This window comes from Xenopus laevis, chromosome 2S, assembly GCF_017654675.1.
Source record: "Xenopus laevis strain J_2021 chromosome 2S, Xenopus_laevis_v10.1, whole genome shotgun sequence".
Classification (NCBI taxonomy): domain Eukaryota; kingdom Metazoa; phylum Chordata; class Amphibia; order Anura; family Pipidae; genus Xenopus; species Xenopus laevis.
In genome coordinates, this window is record NC_054374.1 from 84,447,247 (window position 1) to 84,465,979 (window position 18,733).

The following is an 18,733-nucleotide window of genomic DNA, read 5'->3' on the forward strand; positions in this document are numbered from 1 at the left end:
AATCAGTTAACTGCTTCATTAGAAATTACTACAGCACAAACATCTGTGGCACTCCCTAAATTCTATAGCATTTCATTCCTTGTTGCCCGTTTTTTCATAAATGTAATTACAGAATTTTACGTGACATAGACAAATTCATTTATGGAGGAGACTAACAAAACACACAACACTGGGCAGACTTGCACATGTAGGCACATGTAGGGCATAACTGGGGGTGCTCCAGAAGCATCAAGGAATTTGTCTACAATATTCCCATTCTCAATTTGGTAATGTTGGGAGCTGTTTAAATGGGTTTTAGGCTTTATGAATGTTGCCTGTAGAACTGGTGGCATCTTGTGGCCTATGGGAATGTCTATTGCTGCTTTCAATTTGTTACCAGAATTTTTTTTTACATTGAGGCTGCTTTGGGTGGCAATATGGGGCAGATTTTTTGTGTGGCTGAGCGTAATGGACTGAACTGATTTTCAATTCAATAATGATGAGATATATGATGTTATGGAGATGTCAGAAGTATAAATTAGAGGCTGTGACTTATTCACTAAATGTAGGTGCTAATTAAAGGAGAAGGAAAGCTACAGAGGCATTTTATTGCCAATAGATTAGCTGCAATAGTACAAGCTATAACACTATATTTATTCTGTAGAATGCTTTACCATACCTGAGTAAAATGCTCTAGAAACTCTCTGTTTGTTTAGGATAGGAGCTGCAGTATTAACATGGTGTGACATCACTTCCTGCCTGAGTCTCTCCCTGCTCTGGGCTCAGATTACAGCAGAGAAGGGAGGGGGGAGGGGGAAGAGGAGCAAACTGAGCATGCTCTTGCCCAGGGCAATGAGGTTTAAGCTGAAGGCAGGAAGTCTGATACAGAAGCCCATGTGTACTCAATAGAAGGAAAGAAATGTGGTGTTTCTTTTGACAGGGGACTCAGAGCAACACTACTTTGGGGGTTTACTGGTATATTTAGATGGACCTTTCTGATAAGGCTTACTTAGTTTTAACCTTTCCTTCTCCTTTAAAATGTTGTTTAAGCCATCTGATGTTAGTTCATTGCATCTGACAAAAGGAGTACATGGTGCAAGGAAGTCCCACATATAACATCCACCTTGAGCAGACATTTAGTACAGGAGTTTCATGTCACTTAACTTCTAAAGAAGTGTTCACTTACACAACCCCTTACATAGAGGGGAGAACTTGCTTACAAATGCACTTTATTTACTACCTGTTGCAAATTAGTCATAAAAAGCATTGCTCTTTGCTATGTGGCATTCCAACTGCTAATGAATTATACGAGTCTGCAAGGAACAATATTTACAAAATGTAATTTCAGCTAAATTTTATTTTTAACAAGGACACTGTTGAATGCTCAATCTTCTCTGCCTGGAGACAACCCTGTGACCATTACTACAGACATACGATATACCGGCAGAGGAAGCGGACAGCCAGAATCCTTGATATCCTTTTTACTTTTTCCTGTGACCGTTACTATGTCAATGGTTTTCTGCATATGTAGATGGTTTTCCATTCACCTGCATACAAGAACATTACTTCCTTACTGCAATCACATCTGAGTAGCAAACACCACAGAATTCTTACTTCAAGAACATGGTCATCTCTTGCCGTTCAGCCATAAGTCCATTACACCCAGCCAGGACAAGAATACAACCCTCACTCCATCCCTGTCCCCACTAACAAGTATCGCCCCAAAAAAAGGAGACAGTCTGACATCATAGACATAAGCCTCAGAACCCACAAACAAGAAGCAATAGGGCAAGACAATAGATGATATAAACTGTAGGTTCAGTGTCTACACATGAGGCTGATTTATGAACGTGGCTGATAAAATAAATCAATGCAGATCCAATCATAAGTTAGTTTTGGAAAGGAAAGCAAAAACTCAAATGTGATTATAGGCAGCAGGGTGAGGGATAAATTAGTTTCTATGTCCATATATCATTCAGATTCAAACATTTAGTGCATATCGGTAATGACAAAATAAATGGTAGATGGAAGACCTTAAAGAGTGATTTCAGGGATCTAGGCTCTAAGATCAAGGAAAGGTCTTCCAATGTCATCTTTTCTGAAATTTTGCCTGTGCCACGTGCAAGTTTAGGAAAACAGTGAGAGCTTAGGGAGCTAAATGCATAGCTCAAGTCTTGGTGTAGGAAGGAAGGGTTTGGGTTCCTAGAGCACTGGGCTGATTTTTCGTTGGGGTACAACCTATACAGTCGTGACGGTTTGCACCTCAATCGAAGGGGGTCCGCGGTGCTGGGGAAAGAATGGCTAAGAGGTTGGAGGAGTGTTTAAACTAGTCAAGGGGGGGGGTGAGATAAAGAATTATGGGGAAGCTAGGGTAGACAGGGCAGTGGGGTTAGTAAGGGGTCATGGGGGGAGGAGTGAGGGGGCATACAGTTTACCAGCTAAGGAGGTCCCTCTGTTACAAGGAAAACAGAATAATACTAACTTTACATATAAAGTAATGCAAATTTCTTTTGTCAGGTAAAATGGGAGACCTAGAATTAATTGCATGCTCTAAAAATTATGATATAATTGGTATCACTGAGACCTGGTGGGATGAAACATGTGACTGGATTGTGAATTTAAATGGTTACACCCTTTTTAGGAGGGACAGAGGGATTAAAAAGGGTGGAGGAGTGTGTTTGTATGTAAAGCCTGAATTAAAGCCATGCGCTAAAGAAATAACAATAGCTGGCACTGGTGAGGGTGTAGAATCACTCTGGGTAGAGATTTTGACTGGGCAAAAGGTAACAAAAAGAATTATCATCGGTGTATGCTATAAACCACCTCGTATAAGTGTTGAGTATGAAGCCCAGCTACTCTTGCAGATACAAGCGGCTTCACAGCTGGGTCAAGTTGTTGCTATGGGTGACTTCAATTATCCAGACATTGACTGGGGTAATGGGGTTGCTAAAACAGAAAAAGCTAGTAGGTTTGTAAATAGGGATGTAGCGAACTGTTCTGCTGCGAACTAGTTCGCGCGAACTTCGACCGTTCGCGTCCGCCGAATGTTCGTGAACGTTTGGGAACGTTCGCATTTTGAGTTCGCGTTCGATCGTTCGACCATTCGACCATTCGAATTCCTTCGACCGATAAAAATCGAACGATTTCCATTTGTTCGAACGATTGTAAGCATTCGATCGAATGAAAAGCATTCGATCGAATGGCTTCGATCGTTCGATTCGAATGAAAATCCTTCGATTGAATGATTAAAATCCTTCGATCGTTCGAATCGAACGATTTTAGCGGGTGTTCGAAGTTCGCAAACTGTCCGCGAACGTTCGAATTTTTTGCCGGTGTTCGCGAACGGCGTTCGCGAACACCAAATCGGCAGTTCGCTACATCCCTGTTTGTAAATATGCTGAATGACAACTTTTTATTCCAGCTCGTTCAAGAACCTACTAGGAATAACTTTCTTTTGGACCTTGTAATAACTAATAATACTGAACTCATCTTTAAAATTTGTGTGGGTGAGCATTTAGGGAATAGTGATCATAACATGGTCTCCTTTGAGATTCTGTTGCAGAAGCAATTCTATAAGGGAGTAACTAAAACACTAACTTTCAGACGTGCAAACTTTGACAGTATAAGGGCATCTCTGCAACATATTAAGTGGGAAATGCTTTTCACAGGGTTAAAAAAAGAACTAAAATGGGAAGTCTTTAAAATGCTGCTTAATAAATATACTTGTCAGTATATTCCACTTGTAAGCAAGGAACGTCTTTGCAAAGCAAAACCTTTTTGGTTCAATAGAAGCGTTGGTGTTGAGGTGGGTAAGAAAAGACGTGCTTTTAAGGCTTTCAAGTTAGCTGGTACAGCCGAAACATTTATAAGGTACAAGGAGCTATAAGCTATAAGCTATAAGGCAAGCTAAAATTGATATAGAAAAGGATATTGCAGCAAGCAGTAAAAAAAAAATCCAAAATTATTTTTTAAATATGTTAATAGTAAAAAAATGAAGCAGGAAGGGGTGGGACCTTTACTATCAGAGGGGGGTCAGCTGGTTGATGAAAACAAAATAAAAGTGCAGATTCTGAACTCATATTTTTCGTCTGTCTACACAAATGAGGAACCAGTAAGTGAAGGTTTCCTTCTTAATAGTCCCAATTCTAGTAATACAACTAATGATGCATGGTTCACACATGATGAAATTCAAAAGCGAGCTTAGCTCTGTGATTGCCAAACCTCTTTACTTAATTTTTCAGGATTCATTGAGATCTGGCATAGTGCCGAGAGACTGGCAAATTGCTAATGTGGTGCCGCTATTCAAAAAAGGATCCCGTTCTCAGCCTCAAAACTATAGGCCAGTTAGTCTGACGTCAGTGATAGGAAAGCTTTTCAAAGGGTTAATAAAGGATAAGATACTGGACTTCATAGCAAATCATAATACTATGAGTTTGTGCCAGCATGGTTTTATGCGTAATAGATCTTGCCAGACTAACTTAATTTCTTTTTATGAGAAGGTAAGTAGAGACCTCGATTCTGGGATGGCAGTGGATGTAATTTACTTAGACTTTGCTTAAGCATTTGATACAGTGCCACACAAAAGGTTACTGGTTAAATTAAGGAATGTTGGCCTGGAACATAGTATTTGTACCTGGATAGAGAACTGGCTAAAAGATAGACTACAAAGAGTGGTGGTAAATGGAACATTTTCTAATTGGACCAGTGTAGTTAGTGGAGTACCACAGGGCTCTGTACTAGGTCCCTTGCTTTTCAACTTGTTTATTAATGACCTGGAGGTGGGCATTGAAAGTACTGTTTCTATTTTTGCAGATGATACTAAATTGTGCAGAACTATAGATTTGTCTAAACTGGAAAGCGGGGCAGCAAACTGGAAAATGAGGTTCAATGTTGATAAATGCAAGGTTATGCACTTTGGCAAACATAATATAAATGCAAGTTATACACTAAATGGCAGTGTGTTGGAAGTTTCCTTAAATGAGAAGGATCTAGGGGTCTTTGTAGATAACACGTTGTCTAATTCTGGGCAGTGTCATTCTGTGGCTACTAAATCAAATAAAGTTCTGTCTTGCATAAAAAAGGGCAGCAACTCAAGAGATGAAAACATAATTAGGTCTCACCTGGAGTATGCAGTGCAGTTTTGGACTCCAGTCCTTAAGAGGGATATAAATGAGCTGGAGAGAGTGCAGAGACGTGCAACTAAACTGGTTAGAGGAATGGAAGACTTAAATTATGTGGGTAGACTGTCAAGGTTGGGGTTGTTTTCTCTGGAAAAAAGGCGCTTGCAAGGGGACTAGGGATGTAGCGAACTGTTCGCCCGCGAACTAGTTCGCGCGAACTTCGACCTTTCGCGTCCGCCGAATGTTCGCGAACGTTTGGGAACGTTCGCATTTTGAGTTCGCGTTCGATCGTTCGACCATTCGACCATTCGAATTCCTTAGACCGCTAAAAATCGAACGATTGTAAGCATTCGATCGAATGAAAAGCATTCGATCGAATGGCTTCGATCGTTCGATTCGAATGAAAATCCTTCGATCGAACGATTAAAATCCTTCGATCGTTCGAATCGAACGATTTTAGCGGGTGTTCGAAGTTCGCGAACTGTTCGCGAACGTTCGCATTTTTTGCCGGTGTTCGCGAACGGCGTTCGCGAACACCAAATCGGCAGTTCGCTACATCCCTAAAGGGGACATGATTACACTTTACAAGTACATTAGAGGACATTATAGACAAATGGCAGGGGACCTTTTTATCCATAAAGTGGATCACCGTACCAGAGGCCACCCCTTCAGACTAGAAGAAAAGAACTTTCATTTGAAGCAACGTAGAGGGTTCTTCACAGTCAGGACAGTGAGGTTGTGGAATGCACTGCCGGTGATGTTGTGATGGCTGATTCAGTTAATGCCTTTAAGAATGGCTTGGATGATTTTTTGGACAGACATAATATCAAAGGCTATTGTGATACTAAACTCTATAGTTAGTATAGGTATGGGTATATAGAATTTAATTAAAAGTAGGGAGGGGTGTGTGTATGGATGCTGGGTTTTCATTTGGAGGGTTTGAACTTGATGGACTTTGTCTTTTTTCAACCCAATTTAACTATGTAACTATGTAACTATGTAACTATGTAACTATGTATTTAACCACCACCTTCCAGTTACAGGCTAAGTTTCCATTTTATAGGGGTAGTTTACTGTCAAAAAACGTAAAAAAGTTATTAAACCTTTTTTTATTAAAAAGTTATTAAACTTTTTTATTAAACTAAGTACTTATTACAAAAATAAGTTGAATGTTTCTTTGCTGCCCTCTCTAGTTTCAAAGCAGCAGCTTAATGGGGGGGGGATTCTACAAACTGTTACAACTTGATACGTTCCCCCCCACAATACAACTGTTAAACAAATTGCAATTTCCTTGTTCATAACGAAAATCCGTCATTTTAAGGATTCTGATTTGGTTCAGCCAGTCACTTGGATTTAGCAGAATCCGAATCCTGCTGAATAAGGCTGAATCCTTAATTCAGCACATCCCTAGAAAATGGTTTTCGAAAATTGAAACAGAAAATAAGGTTTGAACGGTGAACTACCCCTTTAAATGAATAAATCACTTGGAAGTGAATCATTTGGCATGAATGTTATGTTCACTGAATCACAATTGAACAAACTTAGGAATGAATATACAATCGCTGCCTTCTCTGTGCGTTGGTAAACAAAATGTATTGGTGTGCTAAATGATATAAATGCAATTCCAATTATAATTGTGACACCATACAATTAAGGCAACTACTGACTATATCAAGCCCAGGTTTGTCACACAAATTGGGCTGGAGCAGAGAATGAAGCATTATATATAATACAATTAGAGAAATGAGAAAATGGGAGCAGAATTAAAATTCTATACTGTTATCTATGTTGTTCTATTTTAGAAATCAACATTTTCCCTTGGCAATGATATGTCTCTCTCGCTTTTTCTCTGGATTGTTAGGTTATGTGAAAATGGCTGTGCCAAACTGGCCCATAGGTGTGGCAGTTATCCCGTGGCTTGTTTGTGACATGATCCTGACATACTGTGTGGTCAAGGCGCTGGGACAGGGGGGCCTGAACGAGGGCCAAGCCTTGAACTTCAGCTTCCTGACCTGGCAGATATTCAGAGAGACCCTGCTAAGTGCTATTTCCTAAATACACTAGCTTTTCATAACAATCTTACCACACTGCTTTCCTTTACAAGCTCTTTTAAAAGCGAACTGGTCTCCTTCTGGTTAATCTACGCAGACTGCATTTGGAAGCCATCAGAAACTGAGCTCTAAACAAAACGTTATTAATGTGTAGTAATCTGCCTTCAACGTTCCAGATGAAAAGAAAATGTTTTATAGTTTTTAAGTATACGTTTTAATTGCCTTTTAAGAGTGCATATACTTTTAGTGCTCAGTGTTATAAAAGTGCAGAATCTGGTTCTTGATAACTGCCGAATGATCTGAGCTATTTTTATGGGACTTTTTTGTTCGCTTTTCTCTTAAAGTACAATTATAGGAAGGCTCTTCCGGATCATTTCTGATATATGGAGGCCAAGATACTGCTTTTCTAAAAATGTCCTTCCTCCAGATCGACAGTCGTTAGTTAAATTGGGGAGTTGAATAAAACCTAGTGTGTAGAAAAAAGGTGGCTTATTCAGTGTTAAAAATATTTTTGAAAATTCCAGGAACAAATTTAATGCAGGGATGCATAGGGGGTCTATTAGAATTATTTAAAGACAAATGAATATTCCAGCTGTGTAAAGACATCATATGTATAGTAGTCCATATGTGTATATGCATACAAAAATATTTGTGCTTAAATCAAATATTTGCAGCCTAAATCCTGTGGTTAATCCAAAAAAAAATCCCATGAATAAGCCAATCTATCTGGCAATTTCCTCCTACTCTGTCAATGTCTTCTACAATGCTAAAATGTAGTAATATTCAGAACTGGGGGGGGGGGTGATACAGATGTATAATTCTTTTGCTTTTGTATTGATATTAGTAGTGCTAAATTATATTTCAGCTCCACCCAAATAATTATAAAAGCTGTTTGCTCACTCATGCTATTCAGTACACTGAACTGAACACTTTTTATTCACTAGTAATGATCCGAAAAACTGGAATTTCTAAAGGTTTTGGAGGTGCTTGTATTGATTAATGCATCATCCAGTGCTTTTTTCGTTGTGCTTTTTATATTCAGATCTTTTTTCCACAAGTCCAATTTCAGTTTTTTTTTCAAAAGCAAATTTGGCTCTGCTAGTGCAGTGATTGCAATATCACCCTCTGTACTAGCAATATGGCCGCCCCCTGACCTGCTCTGATGGTAAAGTTGGAAGCACAGTGCGGGAGAGGAGGTGGCATTGGTTCTGCTGCTTTAGGTGACAGCAGTCCCAGGATTGAAACTGCCCAGACACTTTTGCAGCTTAATCTCCACCACAATCAAGCAAGTGGGCAAGTGTTGGCAGTAGTTATGCCCCTGGATATTAATAATAAACTCACTTTGGAAACAGTCGCTTTCCCTAATATGCACATTCACACATTCTCTAGACCAGGGGGGCCCAACCTTTCTTATCTATGAGCTACTGTATATTCAATTGTAAATGAGTTGAGGAGCAACACAAGCATGAAAAGGTGCCTGTAGGTGTCAAATAAGGGAAGTGATTGGCTATTTGGTAGCCCCTATGTGGACGTGTAGTCTAAAAAAGGTTCTGTTTGTCAATACATCTGATTATAATGCAACCAAAACTTGCCTCCAAGCCAAAAATTCTAAAATAAGCACCAGCTTTGAGGCCACTGTGAGCAACATCCAATGGGCTGGTGAGCAACTTGTTGCTCCCGAGCCACTGGTCGGGGATCACTGCTCTAGACATTAAAAATTACTAGATTAGCCAATGGAACACAAACTATAATGGGTGTATATTCACAACACTCCTAACTGAGTGAGATTGGCCACACAGTTAATTGTGTTACTTCATGTGAAGGCAGGCAATCACCTTGGGCAGGTAAAGATAGCACAACTATGCACAAAGCAAAGTGGCAGTTACTGGAAATAATTGCTTTTTTGGTGAATGAGAAATAAAGAGTGCTAAATAATTGTTAGAAAGTATGAAAGAAAAGGATATAATATCACTTGTCAATAGTTATAAAAAGCTAAAATCTTTACATATAAATTCCCTGCTTAATAGTGTAAATGGCTAAGCTTAAGCCACCGCATCACGGGACTGCACATTACCAGTTGTGTGTCTCTGCATGTTTAATCATATTAACTCTTAATGATTCAAGGGCATACATTCCAGGAATTCTGGCCAGTAAGTGTGATGCTCTGCACAAGGGTCCAGTATTTTTACGCATTTATCCAGACTTTAATAATAAAACAAATGGAAATAGCTGAGCACATGAATCTTTTTCTTTCCAGTCCAATCACAATACTAAGCTGTGTGGCTAACCAAAACTTGCTGAGCTGCTCTTTATCCAAGGAAGACAGCCTTAGAATTTATCACTGATAAACCTCCCCTGGATGACTCGGTCACAGGATATAAACACATGTATAATTCTAATGTATATATTTATAACATAACCGGGGGATGACAAATGTGCATGATCAAATTAGTTTCTAATACATTACAACTTTATACATTCATCATGAGAGTGCAAAGGTCGGCCGAGAGTTTATAGCAGCAGTGAGAAGATAAACATGCTACTTTTGCCGGGAAGCTTGTCTCTAATGTTCCCAATTTTTCTTCTCTGCTTAGTCCAATAAGCAGCTTGATCGTAACTATAAATCCACCCAGCACTTCTAGCAATGGAGCAAAAATAAATTCTGGAATCAAGGTGTTGACTCTGTAACACTAATATGTTTGCTTTTCTATGGAATGAAAGAAAATACACAGAAAGGGGGCCCACATCTGCAGCCACAAGAGGATATAACTAAACATCCTACTAACTAGCTTTATTTAAGGAATAGAAGGAAGAAAGAGTCATAAATTCAGTCTGTATTACAAAAATATCTTCCTATACACTGAGCTAATGATGCCTAAAGACTAGCATTTGGGTTTGGGCCAACTGACTCATATAACTCTTGTTGCAGGTGGGTGATGCCACAGCCAGCCCCTTTAACCTTCCCTGTCCCTGCCCCATTTTTGTGACAGCCAAAAAATGCTTTTATTTATACAGCCACAAGCACTGTCAGAGGTGGGTGGGTTGGGAGCAGGTATACACACCACCATGGCGCTGCAGTTCAGGTCATGAAGTTTCATTCTTCAATGCAAAAAGCAGTTTTCATGTTAGAATTGTCTATTTATGGTAATAATGTATACAATAGCACATATTCTCTATTAATCTTTATTTATATGAAAGTGTTTTACACATGGGCTGTTTAAAAAAAAATCAATGTACTGTAATGAATGCTATCATTCTCGATCCCACCTATCATGGTATACACCTCGTTCCAGTCAGGATGTCTAGTCGTGACTGATAAAGGTTACAGTATTCTGCCGGGATTCTGTACATTTATGGTAAGACAGAAAAGGAATTTTGGGCCACCAGAATAAAAGGTGGGGATATATATTTACAGGATGTTTACCAAGGTTTTTTTTAGCCTGCAATCCTCCAAATATTGCTGATATATAACAAAAGAAAAATGGTTACAGGTAAGGGTATTGCCAGAGCACCCCCTACTCTCCCAGGGGCATGTACTGCAGTGTTTTGTTAGCCCTCATTCTCTGTATATGCACTCTTTATATGCACTCTCATCAGCAGCCAGTATATGTATACTAATACAGCTACAACATAGGCAAGGTCCCCAGGGAATGAAAGTAGCAAAAGAGAAAGGCAAAGTATGAGGATTCTGCCATACAATATGCAGCATGACATCACTTGTCACATATATCCAGTGTCAGACTGGGGGGGTCCGGGATCACCAGGGCTGCAGCATCAGGGCACGCACACCACCCCCCTGGACCCCTCCCTATGGCGCCCTGACCCCTCCCCTGAACCAGCAGCAACACTGCTCCTCCCCCCTACCCGCTTATCTTCTTCTCTCTGCTCTTCATAATTGGGACAGAGGGGAGCAGCAGTCTAAAATTGTGTCCTGCTGGCCCAGTCTGACCCTGCATATATCAGCCCTATTTTGTACTTTTTCGATTTTTTGTTTACCCTATATTGGTTTTTAGGAGCATTGGTCAACAAAGTTTGTGATATATATACCATGTACCTTGCACCTCTACTGTATATTTCAGATCTACTGAAATTCTTGCACAGTTTTAAATTGTATAGTTATGCGATTGCATCTTTGGCACTATTGTTTTATGATATGTTGCATTACAGCCACAGTAATTAGCATCCATAATAATCAGGACATTTCTTGTGCATAACACTGAGGGGCAGACTTATCAAAGGTCGAGATGAATTTTCGAATTAAAAAAATTTGAATTTCAAGCTATTCTTTGTGTACTTCGACTAGGGAATAGTCCAAATTCGATTAGAATTTGAAAAAAATTAAAAAATGTGAATATTGAAATTTATCATGTACTGTCTCTTTAAAAATCCTACTTCGACCATTCGCATCTAAAACATGCCGAATTGCTGTTTTCAGCTTATGGGGGACCTCCTAGAACCCATTTAGAGTCAACTGATGGACTTTCAAAAACCGAAGGGTTTTTTTGGGAGAAACTTTGAATCAAATTTGATCAAATGTGCTATTCCTTCGGCCGAATATGAACCTATTTGATCGAAAACTGACCTATTCGACCAAAAAAAACAACTTTAACTTAATTTCGGTTGGTCTTTTTGAATTCGAATTTTGACGTTTTTTCAATTCAAATTCGACCATTGATAAATATGCCCCTGAATGCTTTCCATTCCCTTCTGAAGATTCACGCACAGGGCGGGGAGTTGAACAGTGGATCATGTTCATGTATTCCCACCACGATCACTGAGGACTTAGGTGATACAGCTCAACAAGAATGATTCATTATTTCAGCCTCTACTTTGTATTAACTACTTACAACTGGCTGAATAATATTTATTATATATCAGTCCGTCCCTTTATGCAGTGCAGATTAATACAGAAGTATAACCTCATAGATATTCAAAGTGTTTCATGCAAACATGTTAATTAGTTTAAAATAGTTTTACAGTATATTCATGTATAACTGGATATATATACACTGGTCCAATATAAAACATTACGTTCAATTATATTGAAACAATTTCTAATATTGAGCTGGATTGCTCCTTGCAGCCTTGTAAACACATGTAAAAAGTATGGCTGTTTAGCTCTAAGTAGATATGGAACTTCAGTGTGCGCTTATAAACTGTTAATACACATATGACTACCAAAGTCACTGAAGAGTGACCTCCATGCTAAGTTAATATGATTGAACAGTTCCTGTTGACTGAAATAATCCACAAGTGTTTCCTCCTATGGGAACAAGTTTAGAGGGCTGTATGAGCATGAAATATAACAGATTCATTCACAAGCTGTGACCTACACAGATATCAACAAGCGGGCTCTATAGAGCTAAGCAATACAGAACCAGAAAAGCTGCTTTATGTCAGCTGATACGTGACCCACCACTCAGCACAGCCTTATTTATGAACAGATTTGCTATTCTCTCCGCAGTGTGTGGTACTTCCAGTGAAAGTGTAGAGCTGCATTAAAAACTCGAAAATTCAATTTTTTTTTACTATAAAATCTGAATTTTCAGTGGAAAAAAAACTAAAATTTTTCGGGATTTATTAAAGCCTAATGCTGCAAAAGTCCAAATCCGAATATCCAGCATCTCAGACCTGCCAAGGTTGTATATAAGTCAATGGGAGAGGTCCCTATCCAATATGGAAGTTTCTGTGGTCTGTGTTGGAATTAGCCCGAAAATCTGACTATTTAGGACTTTTTGGGCAAAATTCTGAAAAATGTGGGCTTTTTCAGAAAAATTCAGAAAAAACCCTCTGAAAAAAGTCACAAGATTCAATTATTCATACGATTTTTTTGTTTTTTTCCCGAACCGATAAAGTTGTGCTTTTTAAATAATAAATTATTGGGTTCTAGATTGGTCTGACTTTTTTTATAAAAAAAATCAGAAAAATATAGATTTTGATAAATAACCCCCTGTGTGTTCTGGTCACATTCACTGTGTTGGTTTCTTCTTGCTGGAGGTACTTAGGGGCAGATTTATCAAGAGTCAAAGTTAATTTGAGGGAATTTTCGAAGTTAAAAAAATCGAAATTCAAATTAATTTTTTTGGATACTTCGACCATCGAATAGGATAGGACTTCGGGCTCGAATTCGATTCGAAGTAAAATAGCTAGAGAATTCGACCATTCAATAATCAAAGTACTGTCTCTTTAAAAAAAACTTTGACTTCAATACTTCGCCGAATTAAACCTGCCGAAGTGCTATGTTAGCCAATGGGGACCTTCTAGAGCAGTTTTCTAAGTTATTCTAAGTTGAAGAAAAATCGTTTGATCGATCACTGAAATCCTTCGAATCATTCGATTCGAACGATTTTACGTTGACCGGGAAAAAAAAACTTTGACTTCGATATTCGCCAGGCTTTTTCAGGCGACTGTTGAAAAGCGCATCGCCTCGTGTGGTTAGCACAGGCGTTTTTACATAGGCGCCCATACAAAACTGTCGCCTGCGCCGGTCGCGGCGACTGTCGCAGCGCTTTGTCGCCGCGACCGCAAACGCGTCGCTATCTCCCCGTGTGGACTAGCCCTTAACCATTTACTGATCATAACATAAATAGTACAGGTATGACATCCTTTATCCGGAAACTCATTATCCAGAAAGCTCTGAATTATGGAAAAGCCATCTCCATATACTTCATTATAATCAAATAAAACTTAAAAAATGATTTCCTTTTTCTCTAAATAAAAAATACAGTACCTTCTACTTAATCCATACTAAGATATAGTTAATCCTTATTGGAAACAAAATCAGTTTATTGGGTTTATTTAATGTTTACATGATTTTCTAGTATCCACACGTGAAAATTTCCGCACCTGACTCACCTTTTTCTATGCCAATTCCTGCTTAATGGTGCAAAACTCTCTAGACGGTCAGCACACGTCAATCATTGTAATAACAGCAGAATGGAAGAGAGTAGCACAACACAATTTTTGTTGCAGGTGGGGAGCTTCCCCATTTATTTTTCACCACAAGTAGATCAACGTTTCGGGATGAAGGGTGGGTATATAGTCATCAACTACTAGTCAGTAACTACTTCAAAGTCATGCCTTATCAGACCCCACACAAATATATGTAATGTAATTTTTAGCTCAAGCATACTTTTCCAGTTTATCTTGCAGAACTGATGGCCCAGGATTTTTTTTTTTTTTTTTTACAAAACAAAATAAGCAATTTTTACAGTTATAAATAATATCCTGTTAAAAAATGAAACTTCAGGTCAGCCAAAAATGATGATGTTTATTATAACTGCATCTGGAAATATCAACAGTGAAAAAGCTATGAGGCCTATGCAACGCTACAGCAAAAACATCTGCAGAGGAATAGCTCACAACTTGTTATTTTAAATGTGTTTAGTGGGAAAGCTTCCTGAATAACATACCACTCAGAGATAAAGTTTTATTATCTGAATACTAATCTTTAACAGCAAGGCTGTATGACCAGGCCACCAACATAAACATAAAAAGTGATTCACATCCACATTAGTGGTTAAACACAGCATTCGCTTCCTGTTCTCAATAAGGGACAATTTCCTATAGCCATATACTCTTTAGAATAAGATGGAACTATTCCAATTGGACCTAAAATACATAGAACGGAGAGCCTACATATCTACAGACATATTCAAAAAATGCAGGACATATTTTAATGAAAAATATTTTTTGAAAGAGTTTGAAATAAATGGGTTGTTTATAAAATTCTGATGCAGTTCCTTGAATTAAATACATACATGAAAATCATCCACAAGAGAGACCAAGCCCTAGTATGTATTAGGGTGTCTATTTTCTTTAAGCCCACATGCTTAAATGACGCCACTGTTTTATACTACCACAGACCTGGAATAACCCTTTCAAGTTAATGAGACAAACTCAGCAAATTCAGCATTTAAGTTCTATATCTGATAAAGGCATGTAAATACAGAAAATAACAAGGTTTTTAAACTACCGGCAAGAATTCATAGCCAGTATTTAATCAGAATGTCCAATTTGTATTACCCCCTACATCAAATACCTTTTTAGCAGATTAACAAAATGCAGAAAAATAAAATATTAAAGTTTCTACCGTACCTAACAATTTTAAAGACGAAACCTTGTGGCAGGTTGAATAGTAAATTTTCGAGTTTCAAAATTCACACATTCAAATTCAGTATTAATTTGAATATTCGCCACCTAAAACCTGCCGAGTTAATTTACAAGTCAATGGCTCTGTTAAGCCATTTGGAGATGTCAATAGCCTTTAAATTCAAGTTTTGTTTCAGGAGAAAAACAATTCTTATGAACTAAATACGATTACAATTTTTGGGTCGGAACCATTCGAACGAATTTTAGACATTCAAATTTTTTCTTAAATAACCTCCCAGTCGAATTGTGAGTATATTGGGGAAAAAAATGTAATTTGAAATTCGACCTTTGATAAATGGGCCTCTTAAAATCACAAGACTCTGCCCTGTCATGTTGCACGCCCAAGCATACAAAATTTAAGTTTATTGTTTCTGTCCCTGGTGTTTCAGTCTGACAGCTCAGTAAATACACTGGCAGATTCCGAACTGTTACATGCAATTGTAGCCATTGTTACAATTTGCAACATTTAATTGATACATTTCTCATGTGCCTCTGTGGAATATTAGCAACTATTGCATCAATTCTAACAGGTGCCTTTAATGAAACTCTTCCAAGTGCGTTATACTGTACTTAGTCTTAGTGGGAAACAGTCCTCAGACCCCAAGACACTGCATGGTTTCTCTGAACAGAATAGTCAAGTCAATTGGGAGGGTACTATTCTGTTACATGTCATATCTACATCATCTGCCAGGAATCCCTTGCAGTTGTTCAGGGCGGAGAGCATGTGCAATAAAGTGAAAGTTCCTGCTTTACTCTACTGCAGGGCTGTCCAACTGGCGGCCCACATCCCCCCCTTGTGTAGCCCCCCACATCAAAGTCTGCCTGCTGTGTCTGCTTACCATATGTACACTTTAAAAGGTATCACTAAAGAGATTAACTGGCCCCTGCATTGTTTAAACCTCAAATTCACACTGTAATCCCCTGTATTGTTTTCATTTGTGACACCTCTAATGTTCACATCCTAAAGCCCTGTACTGTTCACATCTGAGACCCAGACTGAAACTGCCCACATTGTTCACCTGTTCACACCTTATTCAAAATGTTAATAGGGTACCAGCAGGGGCACTCCGCCAATGAGACGAGTTGAGGCACTTGCCTCAGGCAGCAGCACCCCCTGGTTGCCAGGGGCGGCAAAAATGCAGCGCCTGGTAACTAAGAGCCGAATTTTCGGTTTTCAACACGATTGCAATTGCGCTCTCTGCACTAGCGACGTGGACCCCCCGACCCCCTTCCAGCGCTGAAGGTGAGTGCCGTGGGAATGTGGGGGGGGCGGCAAAAATGAAGGACACCCCCTCCGGTGCGAGTGCACATGTGCGCCTACAACAGAGCGCTAGGGAGCTTTGCTACCCAGTAAGCAGCTGGGCGGCATGCCGCCCCTATTATTCTGCCGCCCTAGGCTCAGAAAGTATTACTATACTATAATAGTTTATATATATTAATATGTTCATAAAAGCTTTATCTATATGAAAAAGTGTATATACAGTACATTTATAAAACATAGACAAGTCAGCTTCTAACCTATAAATAGAAAAATGACTCAAGAAGATACAATAGCTGTAAAAAGTGACATTTTGGAGGGTGTCTCAGCATTAAAAAGGGAGATGTATGTCATGGCTGTGATATGTACATCATCATGTATCTGTCAACTACAGTATGATGTTGGAGTCTACTAAGTAGATGGTGAATAATGGAGAAAGAGAGAGGAAAGAGAGGAATCTTTCTATATGCTGTTTGCATCCTACAAATCTACTCCAAACTAGCGATGGGCGAATCTGTGCAGTTTCGGTTTGCCGGAAAATTTGGGAACTTACAGCAAAATTTGGGAAATGCAGAAAAATTTGAGAAATGCATTAAAGTCAATGGGCGTCAAAATAATTTGGACAGGCGTCAATTTTTATACGCGCGACTATTTGGTCCACACGCATTAAAGTCAATGGGTATCTGAATAATTTTGACACGCAACAATTTTTATGCACACATCAATTTTTGACGTGCATCAATTAATTTGTTTACAGTAAAATATACGGAAATTTGCTGCAAATTCGTGTCTGCCGAATGTATTAGCCCATCACTACTCCAAACCCATAGTTACATAGTTGAGTTGGGTTGAAAAAACACCAAAGTCCATCAAGTTCAACCCCTCCAAATGAAACCCAGCGCACATACTTACACACACCCACTGAAACTATATATATATATATATATATATATATATATATATATATATATATATATATATATATATATATATATAATAATTAATAATATTAATTGTAGATTTTAGTATCACAATAGCCTATGATATTATGCTTGCCAAGAAATCATCCAAGTCGTCCTTAAGAAATATATAAAGGGTTGCACTAACCGAGAATAATTTACAGTTAACCTTCAACAGATATAAATACACATAAATTCTGCATCCTCTGAGACATTCTGTGACTTCCATTGTATCGATCTAGGCCAGTGATGCACCAGAGCAAATTTCCCTGCATCCTACTTTATTCTCAGACATGTCTGCATGACATTCATTTTACTGTATCAGTGGTGCCACAATATCCACCCCAATTTCACAAACCACCAGCAGCTCGCAACACAATAAATATGTTAAATATTTTAACAGCTAATAATGTTTACTTAAAAAAAAGCAGTCAACTTTAAAGTTCCATGGTATCGTGAAGTTATTTGATTAAAAATAGTAGTAAAAGTGTAAACATTAACTTGGTATTTCTCCTCAGGTCTTAACTAAAGAGAAAAGTTGCTGTCATGTCCAAAAAGTTATTTTATCTTGATTAAAAATCTTGAAAGCCTCTGCTATATATAGGAGCAAGCTAATTTCCTCCAAATCGAAAACAAGCAGCTTTTCCTTTGTTATAGGGCATGTTCCAAACTGCAAAATCATTGCCCTAACATGAAAGTTACAAGTGAAAAAGAACAGTATTAATGATCTGAATCTCCTGGTCATTTAAAATAATGGGTAATAAACCAAAAGAGTTTAAGAACATATAAGTAGAGGGTTTTTTTGAAATCACAATAGATTATTATAGTATATTCATTCATCCCTCCCTCAAAATATTTAACTAAATCTGGGTGTAGTATACAGAATACAATTTATCTTTACACTTATAGAACATCAGCAAGAAGACAATAGTTAAATTACCTTTATTTTGTTTAGTTTGAGATGACCATATCACTGCTCCCATAAGGAATAGTATTCTGTATATAGAAGGAAGATACAGTATGTTGGAGCTTAAGGTGATAAAGAATTAGTCAGTAGTTAAGATGTAGAACCTTAACTGCAGCTTGGAGTGGTTTTGGCTCACTGTTTAAAGGCATTATTCCTAAACTATTTTAAGCCTAGACAAGAGGGGGTAATGTGATATCATACCAGTAGATTCTCATAGCCTTTATAGGGAGGGAACATATTCAGTCAGA